This window comes from Schistocerca gregaria, chromosome 6 (genome assembly GCF_023897955.1).
Source record: "Schistocerca gregaria isolate iqSchGreg1 chromosome 6, iqSchGreg1.2, whole genome shotgun sequence".
NCBI classification, from domain to species: domain Eukaryota; kingdom Metazoa; phylum Arthropoda; class Insecta; order Orthoptera; family Acrididae; genus Schistocerca; species Schistocerca gregaria.
Window position 1 is genome coordinate 217,309,708 of NC_064925.1, and position 15,802 is coordinate 217,325,509.

The window sequence follows — 15,802 nt, forward strand, 5'->3', positions numbered from 1 at the left end:
AGCAACATGATATTTATACACTCGTCTCGATAGCTGTAACCTCCATGACATTATGTCATGTGTTGAAGATAGTATTTGGAAAAAAAGGATCGATAAGTTATACAGGGTGTTACAAAAAGGTACCGCCAATCTTTCAGGAAACATTCCTCACACACAAAGAAAAAAAAAGTTATGTGGACATGTGTCCGGAAACGCTTACTTTCCATGTTAAAGCTCATTTTATTACTTCTCTTCCACTCACATTAATCATGGAATGGAAACACACAGCAACAGAACGTACCAGCGTGACTTCAAACACTTTGTTACAGGAGATGTTCAAAATGTCCTCCGTTAGCGAGGATACGTGCATCCACCCTCCACCCTCCGTCGCATAGAATCCCTGATGCGCTGATGCAGCCCTCGAGAATGGCGTATTGTATCAAAGCCGTCCACAATACGAGCACGAAGAGTCTACACTTGGTACCGGGGTTGCGTAGACAAGAGCTTTCAAATGCTCCCATAAATGAAAGTCAAGAGGGTTGAGGTCAGGAGAGTGTGGAGGCCATGGAATTGGTCCGCCTCTACCAATTCATCGGTCACCGAATCTATTGTTGAGAAGCGTACGAACACTTCGACTGAAATGTGCAGGAGCTCCATCGTGCTTGAACCACATGTTGTGTCGTACTTGTAAAGGCACATGTTCTAGCAGCACAGGTAGAGTATCCCGTATGAAATCATGATAACATGCTCCATTGAGCGTATGTGGAAGAACATGGGGCCCAACCAAGACATCGCCAACAGTGCCTGCCCAAACGTTCACAGAAAATCTGTGTTGATGACGTGATTGCACAATTGCGTGCGGATTCTCGTCAGCCCACATATGTTGACTGTGAAAATATACAATTTAGTCACGTTGAAATGAAGTCTCATCCATAAAGAGAACATTTGCACTGAAATGAGGATTGACACATTGTTGGATGAACCATTCGCAGAAGTGTACCCGTGGAGGCCAATCAGCTGCTGATAGAGGCAGCACACGCTGTACATGCTACGGAAACAACTGGTTCTCCCGTAGCACTCTCCATACAGTGACTTGGTCAACGTTACCTTGTACAACAGCAACTTCTCAGACACTGACATTAGGGTTATCGTCAACTGCACGAAGAATTGCCTCGTCCATTGCAGGTGTCCTCGTCGTTCTAGGTCTTCCCCACTCGCGAGTCATAGGCTGGAATGTTCCATGCTCCCTAAGACGCCGATCAATTGCTTCGAACGTTTTCCTGTCGGGACACCTTCGTTCTGGAAATCTGTCTCGATACAAACGTACCGCGCCACGGCTATTGCCCCGTGCTAATCATTACATAAAATGGGCATCTGCCAACTCCGCATTTGTAAACATGGCACTGACTGCTAAACCAATTTCGTGATGAACACTAACCTGTTGATGCTACGTACTGATGTGCTTGATGCTAGTACTGAAGAGCAATGAGTCGCATGTCAACATAAGCACCGAAGTCAACATTACCTCCCTTCAATTGGGCCAACTGGCGGTGAATCGAGGAAGTACAGTACATACTGACGAACCTAAAATGAGCTATAAAATGGAAATTAAGCGTTTCCGGACACATGTCCACATAACATCTTTTCTTTATTTGTGCGTGAAGAATGTTTCCTGAAAGTTTGGCCGTACCTTTTTGTAACACCCTGCATAATCACTATTGCAGTTTTACGAACTGGTGATAATAGTGATGATCTATTGAAAGTAATTTACTTTCTTGATAGAAACACAATCGAACCCTCTTGTTTTACCCTCACAAAAGTTGATTTTACCTCTGAGGGGGTAGTTAGCCCAGGTTGGCAGCCACTGACATAGGCCTGATGGAAAAGGAGTTACTTGAAGATCAAGGTTCAAAATGGCTCTGAGCACTATGCATCTTAATTTCTGAGGTCATCAGTAGCCTAGAAGTTTGAATGACTTAAACCTAACTAACCTAAGGACATCACATACATCCGTGCCCGAGACAGGATTCGAACCTGAGACCGTAGTGGTCGCTCGGTTCCAATATGTGGCGCCGGCGAAGATCAAGGAAAAGATGGATTTTGCGAAGAGAGAACAAGCTATAAGCATACTTCCTTGACTTGAAAAAGAAAATTATCAAAGTCCTAGGCATGCATGATGACCCATATGCGGAGGTACTGGCAGATTACATACTGGAAAGGGGGAGGGGGGAAGGGGGCGAGAGTCAGTGGAATCTTGTTCCCCACCATAAGACCTCACCCTGGAGTCGGGCTTTCAGTACTTCCTTAGTAGCTGTGGGCGCTTCTGCCATTCTGAAAGGATAGAGCCCCACAGCAGTTGCCAGGGAGTGACCGCGTAATCGACCCCGCAGGTTGTGAGTGACAGCTCTTGGCTGTTAAGTACTGCGCCGTGTTTCCGAGTCGGCAGCAGACAGCACGTGTAATCCAATCTGGTTACGCCGCCGGTGGGCCGGCCAGGGCACTGCATCCTAAAACCGGGCGCCGTCGGCGGTGGGTGCGTCACGATGTGACGTCAGGCGAGCAGCGGCCGCACCGCTGCGGGGATGACCTCAGCGATTGTTGCCGCAAACACAGGCCGTGGGCCGGCGCCTACCCACGGCAGGCGACGTGTGTCTGCCACGTGCAACTATAAAATGTTACAACGAATCAACGTGTGACTTCCATTCCAGCTTAATTTGCGACACGACTTGACGCGGGAGGCTTGCGGACTTTATACCACTAACCGAGCACGTCCTTAACAGCGCTTGAGGTCGCTAACAAGGGAACCTACCCATCGCACCCACCTCAGATTTAGTTATAAGCTGGCACAGTGGATAGGCCTTGAAAAACTGGGCACATATCAATCGAGCAAACAGGAAGAAGTTGTGTGGCACTATGAAAAAAATAAGCAAAATATACAAAGTGAGTAGTCCATGAGCAAGATAGGCAGCATCAAGGTGGTCACGTGGTTAGCGTGAGCACCTGCGAAACTAAAGGTCCTTGGTTCAAGTCTTCACTCGAGTGAAAAGTTTACTTTCTTTATTTTCGAAAAGTTATGATCTGTCCTTTCATACAAATGTTCGTCAGTCGTTCGATCCCTTAAGGAACTTTCCGATTCCTTACAGTTCGGAAAATATTCATTGACTTTGTTATTAACATCGATGGGAGTATTTGCTGAATTCATATTGCCCACGGAACACATCTCACGTATTTAATGCACTCTCGTCCAAAGTAGCGAACAGTCACCTACCAGCCAGGGAGCCTCGATAGCAGGAATACTCTCTCTTTCGTGCGCTGTAGTCGTGTGTTTCGATGTTTGTTTAGGTGTAGCGTCCCCATACTACGGTGCAGTTACCTCGCATCGGACGGACGGACGGAGAGATAATAATTGTCTGAAAATAAAAAATTAAACTTTTCACTCGAGCGAAGAGTTGAACCAAGGACCTCTCATTCCGCAGCTGCTCACACTAACCACGGGACCACAGCACTCCTTAGCTCACCCTCTCCTCGAAGTTGCCTATGTTACTTACGGACTACTCAGTTTGTGTATTTTGCTTATTTCTTTCATAGTTCAACACAACTTCTTCCTGTTTTCTCGATTGATCTGTGTTCAGTTTTTCAAGGCCTATCAACTGTGCCAACTTATAACTAAATAGGAGGGGGGTGCGATGGGGAGGTTCCCTTGTAAGTAATCACAGCCCACTTGTTACAAGAACTTAACCGACGCGTTTCGTGCATACCTCATCACAAGTATATCATAAACAAACTTGATACAAAGTTGTACAGCAGGAGAAATTGTCAGTATTCAGGGTTAGGACAGGAGTGACCCTTCGAAGAAAAAAGCTCTCGCAAACAAGGGGTCTAAAATCCGTACATTAAGAGCTATGAGTGCTTCTTCATCTTCGATACTGCGAAATAAATCTATTTTGCAGAGAATTGCTCATAACCCTTAAGTTATGTATTTCAGACTTCATGTTTGCTAAACAACTTTTTCTTGTTTTGGTCCGTACTACAGCCTTCCAACATATGGAGAGCAAAGTACTTGTAGTCGAAGAGATTCGTTTCACAGTATCGAGCATGGAAAAATATTCATAGCTTTTAACGCATGAATTTTAGAGCCCATGTTTACTAGACTTTCTTCCCTCGAATGATCGTTCCTGTCATATCCCCGGATATTGATTATTCCTCCTGGGACACTCAAATTAATAACTTTTTGGTTGCGACCATCTGATACAACTGAATAAAGGACTGGTTTCGCCTCACTTATCACGTCATGATCAGTGACCTGAATCACATACACATTTTCGTTTGTATACGGCAGTTTTAACCTGCACATTCTGCTCTTGTATGTATAAGTTACAAACAGTTCTGATTTACACAGTTTCTGCTTAGTGTATGTTTTCTTACTAATAGAGTGTGCTGATATTACTCTTCAGTTGCTCTTGCATTACTGTTGTTGTAACTTCAGCACTAGACGCAAATGGCACAAAACACACACACACACACACACACACACACACACACACACACACACACAAACACAAATACACACACACACACACACACACACACACATCTCTGTGCGGCTGGTCCCAGCGGAGGTTCGAGTCCTCCATCGGGGAGGGTCGTGTGTGTTTGTCTTTCGGTTATTTAGGTTAAGTAGTGTGTATGCTTAGGGACTGATGACCTTAGCATTTAAGTCCCATAAAATTTCACACATACTCACACACATCTCCACCATGTTACGCTATTTAGTATTGTGTAGTGTTGCCAACAGTCGAATGTGTTTTGTGCTGGCTGTGATCAGAGGTTATATTTGTGTGTGTGTGTGTGTGTGTGTGTGTGTGTGTGTGTGTGTGTGTGTGTGTGTGTGTGTGTATTAGGAGCAACTGAGGACTGGCAGCTCAACGATGTTAAATGTTCATTCACAGTCTGTCATCTAAAGAGCAAGTAGAACTTCTGATGCAGAAAGTGGACTTCCGCTGAAGGACCCCCTACTTGCCATACACGATGACCAAGAATGAGTTTGTCGTCTCGCAATGCAACATAGCGTGTGGTGATCTACGTAGATTCTTTTGATGGGCTTTTTTGCCCCGGTTGTATCAGATACTAATTTCTGTTCTCCGTATATTGCTAATACTGTTAGTGAAAAATAAATACTCCTAGATGTGGCTAAACACTGCGCCGCCGTTCATATAAAAGACTCGCTGCGGAAGAGCTGGTATACCATTGTGAATGCGCCTGTAGACCTAAAATTTAATGCAGAGAAGTGTGAGTCGGCAATCACAACAAGAAAGTAAGACAGACACATACTAAACTTCGAAGAAGAGGAGCTTACGGTTGCTCAGCGCCGTAATAAACGGAACATTGGGTGGGGAGCAGCTGCAAACGCTGGAGAGCTACAGCTACTGAGTGCAATGCAAGAAAATGAGAAGAGACGCAAAGGGATAAGGGTACGTCCAAACCAACATGAGAGCTTCATGAGCAGTGAGTGAGGGATGATATGGGACGAAGGCGTTCCAAAATAAATAGTAGAAAGGTGATATACCAAATGTATCGTACACCAGTTTCTCCGTACGCTGCAGAAACTTCGATCATAAAGGAAAGAGATAAAAGTAAAATGGCACCAAGTAAAATAAAGTTTCTGAAGAGTCAGCTGTGAAAGTCGTAGGAAGATAATATCTGAGAAATTCATACAAGAGAAGACTGAGGAAAGAATGATTAAAATCGTATGGGTATGTGACGAGGATGCTCAGGACGATGCACGAGATGAAGAAGGGTTGCATACCCTGGGGAGGGCCAAGGGATAAGTGACTGAAAGCACTGTCAGAAAACTTTCGGAGGAGGCAAGAGGACTGGACTAGAGTGGCGATGGTGAGATGGTGGAGGACCAGAGACGATGGACTGCCAGACAGTCTATGCCAGCCTCGGGAAAGTGTGGTGCTGTTGGTAGTGGTAGTGGTAGTGATCTAAGAAAGCGCAATGTCACTTTGCACAGTGTAGATCTGTCTTAAAGCGATTTGGCTCTTATACTGTCGTTATGCGTCTTTTTGTGCAATTCCTTGCATTTGGTATTAAATGAAATCTGTGTTATGTGGTACAGAGATAAAAACACCACAAAAAGCTATAATAATGACAGAGGCGTTCCTCAAAAGATAATTCTTCGAGAGACGTCACATTCGCACATTTTATGTGTTGTAATGGATGAATGAAAACACACACAACCCTGGTGTAATATTCTACAGCGTTTATTATTTATTTCACAAACCTATTTTTGGCTGTTACTCCATCATCAGGTACAAAGATAAGTACGTATTGCAGTGAAGTTTGTTGGATCATAGATTCTAAACTAGTGCATCTACAGAGTATCTCCATTTAAAGACGTGAAAAATGGTAATGTTAGATTTAGCAACAAGACAAAAGGGATTATTGCATAAATTGCAGAGATTATTTAACTAACATGAAGAATATAAAACATTAACTAACGAACTATATAAAATTACAACAGGTGTACATAAAAGAAAATAAATTTAACAGTAATCTTCGGTGGCGTGTCCCAAAGGTGTGGCTGTATAAAATAAACTTGTTTTTAACAGTTCCTACATTACAAACAGAAAAGATATATTGGTGATGTTAAGCAGGTAAGTAAAGCAGTTGTGATTGCACAAAGTAAATTTTTTTAACGCAATAAGAGAGATTATAGTAACCGAAATAAAGGAAAATGGGGCGTGTAAAAGGGGTAATTTTAGAACAAGGCCTGGATGGGACGATGAACAATATCTGCAGTTAAAAGTGGAACATCTTCCTTCCTTCCGGATGTGACGTAATACTTCTTGTTTCACCTTGTAACTATGCCTTTCTTTAAGCAGGTGGTCTGCAAAAGTAGAGTCTCCTTTTCTAAGTTTTCAACTTTTATGATTTTCATTCAAGCGGGCAGATATTACCCTGCCAGACTGACTTGTACGGAATTTGCCACAGCTACAAGTAATTTTACGTATTCTACTCTATTCCAAAGCTGGAGTGCTGCCTTTGACAAGATCCGACTGAATTGTCTATCACTGTGCTTAAAGTGCCAACACAGTACGATTATCTGTCATTTACAAAAGTCTATCAAACAAAAACAAAAGGTGGTCAACATATTTGGATCGACAGTCTGTGTATTCCGGAGAACAGCGTTCTGAAATATGCTTATGTAAGTCCAAAACCGAAGACTGCAGCCTCTAAAAAAGCCGTAGACGTTGCACAAAAAGCGTGGATTATAGAAGGAATGAAATGGTGGTCAACAACGGTGATCACGAGAGCACACATAAAATTAACGCACAAACGAATTTAGGCCCTTTTACCTCCAGTGGAGTTCGATATATTAAACAGTAAATGAGACAGGAAGTTAATGACGTCGTGCATACTATTTACAAAAAACAGAAGGCCAAAATTAGTAAACTATTCAGAGGTAAATAATATGCAAACCCATTCCAAAAGTTAAGATCAGCAAATCGTGTAACTTATCTTTCGGACTTATAGACTATCAACGAAGAATTCAGTGCACTGGAAAAAGGCTTCAAATATGCTCCACCACAAAAATCTCCAAAAAAATGGAGATAATAAAATTAAATTATTACCGTGCATTAGGTGATGACATCTCCACTAAACATCTTGTAGCCCACGAAATGGAAATATCTAACCTCATTTCAAGTGCGCCAACAGCTAAAAAACAACAAGAACAACAAGTATTAAACAATTTTAAGAAGAAAATGATAGACAATGTTATAGCCATCCGAATACACAGGGGAAATCTTTTCTCAATCAACAAAGTAGAAAGTTTCCTAAATGCCACCAACTTCTAACAAATACAGAAAGACCCCACACAATCCTACAGTGATAAGATTAAAAGTGTCAGTAAACTGTGTAAAAGTGGAATATTAGCCTCTGATGCCTACTTTCTTACCAACATGAATCATATAGCTCCCAAACCTAATGGCCTCTCTGTACTCCATAAAGGTAATATCCCAATGTGTCATGTGGTGTCTTCATTCTCAGCTACATGTTACAAATTAGCCAAAGAGTTAAATGACCTGTTCAGTATCAAAACCAAGTTTAAACCGAGCCATGGTATCCTTACTTCAGTTGACTTACTGAACAAGTTAACGAACATGCAAGTCCCCATTAAACCCAGACTAGTTTCGTTTGATGTTTGTAACTTATTTACAAATATACCTGTTGAAGAATGCCTAATCCGGTTGTCAGAGATGACATAAAGTTAGCTACACAAACTCCCTAACACAAAATTATTTGCGTTTCAGTGGCAGGACATACAAACAATTGGCTGGTCTAGCTACTAGATTCCCCCCTCCTCCCCCTCTCTGATCAGTCCTTGCTGAAAGCTTCATGGTCAGTTCTGAACACAGTTTTGTAAAATATTCCACTCTTTTCCAAGGTTGGATATAGGTTTAGGTATGTTGATAATATGTTGTGCTTATAGACAGATACCATCAGACAACTTCAGAAATTCGTCAAGCAACTAAATTCTTAGTAAAACGCTATAAAATTCACAATGGAATTTGGGGGTAGCAGCATAAATTATTTCAGTCAAACCATAGACATCAGTAAACATATTCATAGTTTCAAGAATTATAGGAAACCTACCACCACAGATTTTGTAATACCTACCAATTCTCAACACCCAATGACACATAAACAAGGAACGTTTTATTCGATGATACATCGTCTTGTATCGATCTCTGTCATCTGAGACGTCTTCCAGGTGGAATTATGCGCAGTCACACAAATAGCATCAAACATTGTTTACCCTCGTACCTTTATGAACCCTATAATGCACAGAAAACGGAAACAATAGATGTTATCTCTTCTTTACACTGTTCTTATCCCTCCTTCTAAAGTGATCAATAAATGGTACACAATTCCATATGTAGGAGAATTCTTACAGGATGTGTCCAGAAACCTTAAATCCAGTAACGTAAAAACATCATTTTATGTGCACAACACTGTTGGACACTTTTTGCACAATTGTGTAGACAGCACTCCAGCTTTGTAAAAGAGTGTAATATATAAAATTACTTGTAACTGTGGTAAATTCTGTCCAAGTCAGTTTGGCATGGCAATATCTACCCGCCTGAAGGAACACCACTTAAGTTGGAAACCTAAAAAAGGTGACTCTACTTTTACAGACCAGCTGCTTTAGATCATAGTTACATATGGACATTGTGCCTAGTAGATAATTTATAAATGCAGCGGCCTACTATCAGAGCTTTCCCTGTTTACGCCGTGTCGTTCAAAACAAAAAGTATGCATTGTCATCCAGTAACATGGTCCTTCTTCATGATAATGTTCGCCCGCGTTCTTATGGCTGCTGCGTTGGTGGAGGTTCTTTTTTTTACTATCTTTGCCCAAAATTAAGGATTTTTTGGGCGAAAAATGTTTTGGGAATATCAATGAACTAAAAGAGGAGGGGAGGAAGGAAGGAAGGAAGGAAAATTAGGGTTTAGCGTCCATGCAATATCGAGGTGATTACGGATGGAGTAGAGGCTCTGAATGTTTTCAGGGCGGGGAAGGATATAGCCCGCGCCCGAATCATCCTTGTAGCGGTTTACGTGAGTCACGGAAAACCTAAATCTGGATGGTCAGACGCGGATTTGAAGGGTCGTCCTCCCGAATGCGAGTCCGAAGTACTAACCACAGCATCGTCTCTCTCGATACATAAAGCAGAACTTCAGTGACAATTTCAACAGCTTGCTGGCATTTGAATATGCTGAATGCATAGGAAAGTTTGTGGCATGCTACGACAAATGTCTACATCTTAACAGCAACTTCCTGGAAATGAACGTAAAGTGTAAAAATATCTTGGAAAGCAAGTTTTCTTTCATTATCTTGAACAAAAATGTTTGGACAAACAGACGGTCTTTGCTTTTAGAACGACGCTTTGACTTTCAATATAGATCACGGCCTCCTTGTATGCGAATGAAGTACGATAAAGAGCACTCGCACTCAACTTGTCGTGTGGCACAGCTCTGAAACAAGTCTGAAAATCATCATAGCCACATCATATGTTTTGAAATGTTAGTGTATTCGCAGCCTTGGGGTCGATCAGACACACCAGCAATAACAGCAGCACTTCCTGTTTTATACACAGGATTTCGTTTAGTTTTCATTTTCACGTGATCCTGTGAGGTAGTGAATTGTATCTGAGAGTAGAATGGCTATGCCAAATTTGGAACACACTGATCGACCGTGAACCCCTTGCTGAGACACACACGGCTGAGTACCGCATGCATAATATGAAAACATGGTTTACCTCGACGCTGCAGTGAGATTCTGCGTCAGTATTAGCCTGATATACAATGTAGTCATCAAAAATTCTGACTCATCAGTAAATTTCATCCCTCACGGTTTTATACTTCACTAGAAAGAGACCGACTGCATATGCAAACAAGACGATCAAAATGAGGTAACGCCCGATGGGTATGCAATGCACCTAATGTAAACTTAACGCGGTTATGATCTTAACAAGCCAAAGTTGCCAGGAAAACTACTGTAGTCCATGCTGACTTACGTGAGTCTACAGTAGCCTACGGTAATCTAACAACTTTACTCACAAGTTACAGATTATTAAAGCAAGCGAACATGGAGAAAAGTTATTCTATTAACGCATCCCTTCTAATGAGCGCGTGATGAACCATAAGTCTTTAAACCAATAGCTTAAAACGTTAAGGTATTAATGTAGCAGAAATGTTAAAAGCATTTACAATATAAGCAATAAAACTGACTGATGGCTGAGCCTGGAGAACAGTTTTGCAAATCTCTTTTGTCTCCATATTAGCACAACAGCAGGTAGTGTAAAGTCCAGTGACTGTGTTATAAACTGTTTATACTAAATTGTAATGTGTTATAACAACTTATCACAGAAATCGTGATAATATGAATGATGACTAAAAAAACATTCTTTAAAAAAAACTTGAAAGAGCTCTACAGTATTTAGTAGAATCTGGCACCGCTAAACACAACCTGACAGTCAGCACAGAAGTCTTAAGACACCGGGGCTCAGGCATCTGGCTGACTGCTGGCCAAGGCTCCAAGAAAGAGAGATAGAGAGGGACTCGTTGCTGATGACATGAAATCACAATATTCTTGTAGCAACACCGCCATGTCACCTAGGCGTGTGCTGTAACTCATGTCCGCCGGCAATAAAGTGCAAAGATCATGATGATCTGTCACACTGGAGACGGTACTTAACTGGCTCAGTAATGCTATTACTCAGTAATGCTATTACTCCCATCTACAGTGAGGTCATTAGAGAAGCAGCACAATGTCAGATTGTTTTAGGGATGGAGAAGGATATCATATGCAGCCTTTCAAACGAACCACCCTGGCATTTGCCTTGAGAAATTTCGAGAAATCAAGAAATGTGGGTGGTCCGATATAAATTTTAACTATCGTTTTCGTAAAGGCGTGTCCAATGTGCTAACCGTTGCATCACCTTCCTGGGTATTCACTAATACAAATTCAGCGATATACTCTGCAGCTTTGTATACAGAATGAATTACCTAAAAGTCACACGCAAATATTTCGGAAGTCGAAAGTCATGTTGATGTGCGATTTTTACCGAATGGGTTGGTAGTCAGTGGCTCGTAATGTTAGCCAATAAACTGATAGTAATAATACTTCTAAAGTGTATTTTTTGTCTAAACATACACTTTTTAAATGGAACAATGCCTATTGACATTAACAAACTTGAAGTAGCGTAAATAAGAATGTCAGTGTCGATTGTTCCAGGATTCTAGTGCGAGAAGTTTGCAAAATCTCATATTTGTTTCCACAATGACACTTGTCTGTCATATTCAGCCTGCGTAGATGCTACATACGATGTTGTTATGTTTGCTTACAGTGTGGGTGTGTGTTCCTTGAGTGTACTTGCTAGTTAGTTAATGTGTGACAGTCCAAGCAGTAGGTCGTGAGTGGATGATGGGATTTACTAAAGCAGAAAAAGCCGACATGTTCATGGTGTATGGAGAGAGTAGGAAAAATGCAGTTCGTTCTTGTATGGTGTGCGCGACAAGATACCCCAATACATGCCAATTAGCAGGCCGCGGTGGTCTAGCGGTTCTAGGGGCGCAGTTCGGAACCGCGCGACTGCTACGGCCGCACGTTCGAATACTACCTCGGGCATGGGTGTGTGTGATGTCCTTAGGTTAGTTAGGTTTAAGTAGTTCTAAGTTCTAGGGGACGGATGACCACAGATGTTAAGTCCCATAGTGCTCAGAACCGTTTAAACCATTTGAACCAATTATCACGGAAATTATTTATCAACCTTTTCAATCAGTTACGTGAAAGTAGTGGTATAACATCTTGACAACGTAAGAGAAGGAACTGTGTATGACAGAAGGGGAGGAAATTACGTTCTTGCTGCTACTGCTGTTAGCTCGAACGAAAACGAAAGAAGAAGTGGAATGCGTCAGGCAACTGTCCTAAGCATTCTCCATCGACATAGGTTCCATCCCTATCACACCTCTCTCCGTCAAGAATTGCATTTAAACGATTGTGAGAATCGTGTGCCGGCCGGTGTGGCTGAGCGGTTCTAGGCGCTACAGACTAGAACTGCGCAACCACTACGGTCGCAGGTTCGAATCCTGCCTCGGGCATGTATGTGTGCGATGTCGTTAGGTTAGTTAGGTTTAAGTAGTTCTAAGTTCTAGGAGACTGATGACCTCAGATGTTAAGTCCCATAGTGCTCAGAGCCACTTGAGAATCGTGTGAACATCTGTGCATGGGCATTAAGAGAAGATTCTCCGGATGCATCGTGTATCTTGTTTAGTGATGAAGCCACATTTACCAATCATAGTCAAGCAATCAGCCGAAACAGGCACTATTGGTCTGTTGACAATCACCTCTGGCTTCCTCAGGTGGAGCGTCAACGTCCTTACGGCTTAAACGTGTGGTGTGGGATAGTGAACCATCAGCTCATAGGCCCCTCTTTCGTAGACGGAACGCTGAACGCGCCCAAGTATTGTAACCTCATAACAGACCATATTCTTTGGATGATAGAAGATCTTCCTCTACAGACTAGTAGGAACTTTTGGTATCAATACGATGGCAAAACAGCCCATTGTACACAAACGCAAAAGTCCTGTACCTTGGCCGGCCCATTCCCCGTATTTAAAGCTTGTAAACTTTTTTCTGTGGGGAAAATTGAAAGACGCTGGTACAAGGACATATCCACTACATTCGATGATTTGCAACGATGAATTACTGCAGCGTGCTCGGATATTCCGCTGAATTGCTAGCACGTGTACAACAGTCGTTCCATACCGGATGTATTGCCGCTGCCGCTATTTCTAAACTCAGTCTGATCTCGAGTTGGATATAGTTTTTGCATTCCTTCAGACATACGTATGTTGCTGTTCTCAATTTCGTCATGGTTAGGTGTATTTTCACTAGCTGCCCATATTCTGCAACAATGAATGAAAAAAGCCAGTTTCGTCATGATTCGGTGTATTTTCATTATCAGCTTCTTATTCTGCAACAATTAATGGGAAAGGCTTCGCTGAGTTGGAGCAAGTAATCAGTAGGTCAAAGACATAAGATTGTTAGTAAGTTATATATGTCAGGCTCACATTTTTGGAGAGTAGTGCACACATCCAAAGAACGTGCTAAACAATGCCCATGATAGCTCAGCACCAGTGACTTGCTGCCAGTGACTGCCTTGTTTTATTACCTGTTCTCCCACTGTGTCAAGAACTGTCAATACCTGCACATGTGCACCGATGCAGTCTACAGACGTGTCAAATTTCGCCCAAATAAATCCATATTTTCTTTCACAGAGAAATCAGGACCTGTTCTGACAAGTTGCAACTTTTTCAAATGGTTCAAATGGCTCTGAGCACTATGGGACTTAACATCTGAGGTCATCAGTCCCCGAGAACTACGTAAGCCTAACTAACCTAAGGACATCACACACACCCATGTCCGAGGCAGGATTCGAACCTGCGACCGTAGCGGCTGCGCGGTACCAGACTGAAGCGCCCTGAACAGCTAGGCCACTGCGGCCGGCGCAACTTTCTCCAGCAAGCAAAAGCTACTAGTCAGCAAGATCAGACGTACCAAAGTCTGCACGTGTGCATTCAAGGAATTGTTTTCGTTAAACCGATACTCAAATTCACTGGCGAGTAGCATGAGCCACGTAACAGTAACTGTAGTCTTGTACCAAGGAAGCAAGGGAGAGGATGTTATTATAGTTGGCTTGTATCCTATTTCTACAACACAAATGCACAGGTGTCTTAATGAATTCCTTTATTTACATGAACTGGATACGTAAGTTTAATAGAGTCCATGTTCGTGGTACAAGGTCATCAGCAATAGTCCTCTTGCAAACATTATCTTGCTACTACAAACTTTGGTCTCGCTACAGTCCATCTACGCGAGTGGACTGATGGACGCCAACTGGAAGAGGTGAGTTAGTAAGCTGGTAAGGCAGTGAGGCCCTCTGGTCAGCGGCGGAGGCCTAAAAACTTATTTTCGAGGGGGCGTTGGCGGCGTTTATTTGTTGGCGTGGCTCTGTCCTCTCTCGTGATAGGTGTGCATGATTCAGCGCCCACTGCCGATCTTTGGGCTATATCTTTGTCGACTGGTGAGCTGGCGACAGCTTACGCCAGCACGAAAGCATTGAAACTAAATTTCCAAAATCGTTTATAGAAACATTGAGCATTATTTCATCAAGCATCAGTCATCTCTTCAACATACATACATACCATCAGTAGTATGGCTGATGATGCTGATAAATAATGTGACATTATTAAAACATGCTACACCAGTGATTAGAAGTGATGGGTCATGCAGTTCCATTACAGTAGGTGGCTGGCTTGTCTGCAGCAGTGACTGTAGAGTTACTAGTGTCTGCAGGTCAAAACCCACATCTCAGCATGTCACCTGAACTACACCTCACCATTAGTCTGTCAGTTACGTTTGAGTAGACAGATTTGCCTTGAACAGTCCTTCTCATATGCTGTGAGTGCAGCTGATGTAATTAGACGTAAAAGAATTTGGCGAGGGCTATACGAAAACCGATTCACTGCTGCCATACAGATCTTTATTAGAACTCATATTACACTACTGGCCATTAAAATTGCTACACACCGAAGATGACGTCCTACAGACGTGAAATTTAACCGACGGGAAGACGATGCTGTTATACGCATGCTTTTCAGAGCATTCACACAAGGTTGGTGCCAGTGGCGACACCTACAACGTGCTGGCATCAGGAAAGTTTCCAACCGATTTCTCATACACAAACAGCAGTTGAACGTCGTTGCCTGGTGAAACGTTGTTGTGATGTCTCGTGTACGGAGGAGAAATGCTTACCATCACGTTTCCGACTTTGATAAGGGTCGGATTGTAGCCTATCGCGATTGCGGTTTATAGTATCGCGACATTGATGCTAGCCTTCGTCGAGATCCAATGACTGTTAGCAGAATATGGAATCGGTGAGTTCAGGAGGGTAATACAGAACGCCGTGCTGGATCCCAACGGCCTCGTATCACTAGCAGTCGAGATGACAGGCATCTTATCCTCATGGCTGTAACAGATCGTGTAGCCACGTATCGGTACCTGAGTCAGCAGATGGGGACGTTTACAAGACAACAACCATCTGCACGAACATTTCGATGGCGTTTGCAGCAGCATGGACTATCAGCTCGGAGACCATAGTCGCGGTTACCCAAGACGCTGCATCGCAGACAGGAGCGCCTGCGATGGTGTACTCAACGACGAACCTGGGTGCACCAATGGCAAAACGTCA